This window comes from Rutilus rutilus (genome assembly GCF_951802725.1).
Source record: "Rutilus rutilus genome assembly, chromosome: 10".
Taxonomy (NCBI): Eukaryota; Metazoa; Chordata; class Actinopteri; order Cypriniformes; family Leuciscidae; genus Rutilus; species Rutilus rutilus.
In genome coordinates this window covers 8,220,183-8,226,071 of record NC_140215.1, presented here as the reverse complement: position 1 = coordinate 8,226,071, position 5,889 = coordinate 8,220,183, and the positions used below count along the sequence as shown (strand labels likewise).

At 36.5% G+C, this 5,889-nt stretch overlaps 1 long non-coding RNA gene across 1 annotated transcript; it reads right to left on the bottom strand.

Annotated features, from left to right (window-relative positions):
• Positions 1-3,584: 3,584 nt before the first annotated feature.
• Positions 3,585-5,337, bottom strand: LOC311298248. Its single transcript, XR_014628927.1, has 2 exons — positions 4,872-5,337; positions 3,585-4,444 (listed from the first exon to the last, which is right to left on the bottom strand). It is a non-coding gene; the product is annotated as an uncharacterized lncRNA (long non-coding RNA).
• Between the last annotated feature and the right edge of the window lie 552 nt (positions 5,338-5,889).

Below are 5,889 nucleotides of genomic sequence, written 5' to 3'. Positions count from 1 at the left end.
CTTTCCCTCTGATTAGACACCGTTCTATGTGTTGAGAGAGAGTGTTCTTTTAGCTTGAACACTGAACATCATCTTTTCAGTTGGAACGGAATAAATAAAACACACACTCCTCAGGTTCAAGCCAAAGGAAAAGGGCACCAACGTATCACTTTTCAGACTTAGTATTATTGACGATGACTTCATGTCTCTAAGGAATTGCTGTATTAAAAAATAAATAAATAAACGTTTTTGTATTTCTCAGTGTCATACAACTCTTTCACGGTTCGTTTTCCATTCAAGTGTTGTAAAGACTACATCACAATGCTCTCTGGGATTGCCCCGTTTACTTAATTCTGTCCAAGATGGTGGACACCATATGTGACCCTGGATCACAAAACCAGTCACAAGTCGCACAGGTAAATTTGTGGCAATAGCCAACAATACATTGCATGGGTCAAAATTATCGATTTTTCTTTTATGCCAAAAATCATTAGGATATTAAGTAAAGATCATGGTCCATGAAGATATTTTGTAAATTTCCTACCGTAAATATATATAAAAACATTTATTTTTGTGAGTGGATGCAGCACAATCGCGAACATAAACGGACAATTTAATTGCTTTTTTTTCAATGTTTCGATTTTTTTGCACCCTTATTTATTCAGCTTTCAGGTGATGCATAAATCTCAATTTCCAAAAATGTACCCATGTGACTGGTTTTGTGGTCCAAGGGCACATATGTTCTCAATTTAATGCTGCACTGTGGCATGTAAAAGGAAACATCTGGCGGCCACTTCTTCCTTTGTAGAACTTTTCTTTCTTTTTTTGTCTTCAATCCCAGCATGATGACCTTTAGTTCTCAAAAGTATCCATGACATGCAGTACAGACATTTACTCCTGTAAATTTACTCTAGAAGGTAATAATTCAGCTGTATCATCTTATTTTTACTTTTTGTGTTCTGTTTCCCATTTTTTAAAAGTAACTCTTTACTTGCAGTATTCATTTTCATTTATTACATAAAATAATGACATATTAGTTATTTCAGTGCTTACTTACAAATCTATTTATTTTTTTCCATCAATGGCTACTAAATGAGCAGTTCAGTCGGTTTATACTGTTAAGGCAACTGTATTTTTATACTGTTAAAAGACTGTTTATATATAGTCAAGTCAAGTCATATTTATATAGAGCTTTTTAAAATACAGATTGTTTCAAAGCAGCTTTACAGAGATAACAGGAAAATAATGCAAAAAAGTTTGTTTCCAATGGGAAATAGCGTCACAGTCCAGCTTAAGTAAGTTCAGTGATGTTTCATTTTTGTTTAAAAAAAAGTTATTAATTTAGTTTATTTATATATATATATATATATATATACGGGCAACCAGGCTGAAGGTGGATGGTGGATGAATGACGAGTCCAGTTCCAGAGAGTGAAGACGAAGAACGGAGACGAAGGCACAACAAACAATCCAACAGGAACGGAGACCATGATAGAATGCCAAATGGGAACAGGAACAAACACCGGAAACACCACAACGATCTGACAGCACAAGATACCAGTCACTGAGAATATATAGCTGAGTAGAGTGGAATCAGCTGGCGCTGATGATCAGCGGTAATCAGAGGACACACCAACACTAATCATACACACTACACAATCACACGAGACAAGGAAGAGACAGTGAATTCATGAACCGTGACAGCGACAGTGGCTATAGGAACCAAAACTCCATCAGGTGGCAGAATGGAGAACCCAGGCTCAGTCGGGGGGCCAGTTCTCATCTGGTCAATGACCAGTGATAATTATGATTCAGGCAGCATTATAGGTCAGAAGTCAGATTGGTTTGGAACAATCAGAATATCCAGTTCCATCTGGTTGAAGATCGGAGTCACGCCGGTATGGAGACGGGTTTGTTGAGGATCAGTGCCGATGGCTGTCGTGTCGATGAGGGAAGGGAAGAGTCTAGTTGACACAATCTCTGCTGACACTTCAGGGATGCGTTGTGGTCGTGTCTAGGTGCAGGTCCTCCATCTGGTCTGGATACGGCCCGGATACGGCTGAGTACATCATGCATAGGCGCAGGTCCACCATCTGATCTGGATACACTGCAAAGGTGCCACAGAAGCGCTTCTGTGAAGTCTACACAGTTTAATGCTGCTCAGAGGTGGCATGCATCTACACAGCAATTAGAGGTGGGTCAGAGCAGGCATACTTTAGTCTAGCTTTTATGCAGCATTTAATCCTTGCACTGAATTTTGAGCTGGCACAGAACCGCCTTAACTTGGCTGTGTAAAGATGCCTATAGATATTTAATTGTATAGTATTTAATAATTAACACTTTACTAAATACAATTTTAAAAAAAAAATTTTTTTACTCTAACTTGGTTAAGAGACCTTGGATTTTAGAAAGGCACTATATAAAAAAAAATATATATATATATATATATAGTGTTATTATTATTGATTGGAAAATAATGGGCCAAGCCAAAAATCTAAGCTTTTAATTGTCTGAACCACAAATTATTGGTCAGAAAATTTGCTAAATTTAAGCAAGTGCACTACTTAAAAAGCTATTGCCGTCTCAGAAAAACATCTAAGACGGAATGAAGTTTTTGGCAGAATATGGGAAGTTGTGTGTGGAGTCACAATGAAACACGAGTTGCATGGTGATACTCCAGAGCAGTGTCTTTGAAAATTTGATGAGAAATATAATAATAAATGCATGTGTACCACAGGGAAGCATGGAGGAAGAGGTGTCGATGTGTACGGAGCCTTCTTAACCGCTGGTACTGGTGAGCTACTTCACTGTGAAAAGTCATTTAATTATTTGGAGTACTGGGGGATATTGCAGAATAGCTTGCTTCCCACAATTGAAAAGGAACGATCAGATGGTATTTCTCAACAAGACAATGCTCCTGCCCAAACAGCAAAGACAACCTGATCAAGTGGCTTGAGGTTTTGGCCTTCTTCTGTCTAGATTTGAACACTTTACTGAATATTTGGTCTCACATTAAACTCAAATGATACATTTTTCAACTACTCATGAACTATTTGAAGCCACCAACACTGACTGTAAAAAGCTGTCTGCAAATTTACCCACACGGCTTAAACGTTTAAAGAAAACAAAGAGGAAGGCTATTCTGTGCTAAGTTACTTTATCTACAGTACTTGTGCAATTCATGCTAATTTCCTGACCAGTGATTTGTGATTAAAATGCTGAAGACCATTAAAAGACCCCTAAATATTTTGCCATTTTTGGCTTTTTGTCCACGAGTGTTGTTGTTGTTAAACTTCCTCTAACTTTAACAGAGCAGCGTTCATATAGATGCATTGCCTTTAGCTGTTCCTAGAGAATTGTGGGTTTGTTTTCCTAAGCCACCTTATCAAAAATGCACTCGACTGATGGCAGTTGAAGAACACGTTTGATGATGAACATGGCTTTGTGAGTGAACGTCATTAGATTGCCCTTGGAATCTGAGTAAATTAACTTCAATCGTGTTCAGTGTGAATAGTGGATCCTTTTATGAGCCTTTATATTTTGACCAGCGTCTGTTCCACACCCCAGTGCTTTTAATGAAACACACATTAGTATTCAAACAAGACACTTGAAATAATAATCTATAATTACAGAATAATACGATACACATGATTGCAACTGCCCACATTTTATGAAATAAATGTTGCACGAATACACCTTAGGAGAACAAAAGACAAATTGCATTCATACAGAAAAGAACATTTGCAGTGGTTGAATTTAGGTGCAGCATAGACACAATACAACTATTCTGATACCAACAAAGTACAACCTTAAATACCAGGTTGAAAAACGACAAGCGAATATGAATTTGCAACATATATGAGACATATGAAACCGTCCTGCAGTGAGTGTTTTGTCTTCACTGAAACACAAATGATCACAAACAACATAAAAATAACAAAACATCATGAGCAACAGTAATTGGCACACATTCATGAAAAAGAAATGGCATTCAAGGAAAAAGATATTGCGGAACCTGATGACACGATAGAGTGGATGTTTGATTGGCTTTTTTTTTTTTACGTGCTGTGATTTGCAATATTAATACTGATTTGTTCTGAACCCAGATTGAGTTATGTTTCTTGTTTAGAGTGGAAGAAATTACAGCTAACAATACAATATTTACATATTTAGGACAAGCACATTCCTGCTTTTGTAGCATTGCCTGTCATCAATTCTGTTTTCATGGTTTAATATGGACAAAAGCAGGAATTAAATGAGTAGGTCACCCAAAAATAATGTGACAGGATCGGGGAGTGTTTTTTTCCACTTATTTATCAATTGGCTCATTCATAACAGACCCAAATTAACTGAACTCTTAATGAATTAAATTTCAGTCTGTTGAATAGATTGAAATGTAAATATTGTAGGAGTTCAGAAAGCTTAGAATATAGTGCATGAGTCAGATATGAATTATATTAAAGGAGCTGTATGTAAGAAATGTATTTCAATTAATCATAAAATGGCCCTGATATGTCACTTGACATTAAGAAATCATGTTCATTTCAAATACTTATATCACTGACAACAGTAGTCCGGCCAGGATATTGTCATTTAAAAAGTGAAGTTGCAGCCCTCAACTGATGTTGATGTTGTCATGTTGTGTTTTGGCCTGAAGCGCCACCCTCCACCTATCTACCAATCACGAAGTCAGTAGTGTTTCGGCATCCGGGTTGCCAGCTCAGCTCTAGTTACCACAGCTGCAGCTACAAACGTTCGTGCTGGATCCTGCAGCCTATCTGGCAACCTCGAGTCAGGGGGGAGGGGGAGGGGATACACCGCTCTACAGTAATTTGAAAGTGATTGCAGTACCAGTTTTGGCCACAATCTTACATACGGCTCCTTTAATGGTACTAGAAAGAGTGGCGTAAGATTCATCAGAAGTTCTTCTTTTGTCAAACAGAAATAACTAACTGCATTTTGGATTAAAATGAAGGTGAGCAAATAATGACTATAACAATTTTTGGGTGAACTATTCCTTTAAGCATTATGAAAACTTGCTGATTTTCAGAGAAGAACGGCGTGAGTTTAGGTAAAGGCGCATTATTTAAATCATATGGAATGTAACTGAATTTAGGCTGAGTGGGTGAAAGGTAGAATTAAAAGCATCTTTAGAAGCCACAGGGTCAAATATCAGGAACCTTTTTTATCTATTTAGATTCACAGATTGCTTCTGAATCCCTGCCTTTGACACTAGAGAGTGATATCTCAAACACTCCAAGCGTATTATAGGAAATATGAGTAGCATACTCTAGGTAGCGGATTATTGTACCTGATTTCATAGGTCACATGACTGAACACTACAAGCATGTTGAGAAATATGATGTCAAACACACTGAAAATGTGGCATGTATATATATATATTTAAAAAAAAAAATAATTAAGCATATAAATTTGATTATATTGATAAATATATTTTAAAGGGATGAGCATGTTTTCATACTGTAAGGCTTCACACTGAGTTCTTACTAAAGCTAGAAATGTTGCATAAATTATGGTTCAATCTCCAGTGTCATTTTCAGGGGTCCCTAAAGCAGGTGTTTTTGAATTACTTTACAATGAGTGTCGTCAAATAACAGATATACTTAAATAGCAATCAGAATTAAAAATCGTGCATACTAAAAATACTAAATCTTATTGATGTCTTCCTGAAGTTTCAATTTACTTATTGTCCAAATAAACAAAGACAACAGCTGGCTATAATACTGTCTTCAGATTTACATTAAAATAGTTGCAGATCAGTGTTATAAAATAAAAGGCGACATTGGCTTTTGCACCCTCTTAAATTTTTCAACAATATATATAGTTGTTTTGTTTGTTTGTTTGTTCAGTAAAATATACATTTCTCAGTGTGCTCATCATTTGGATTAGA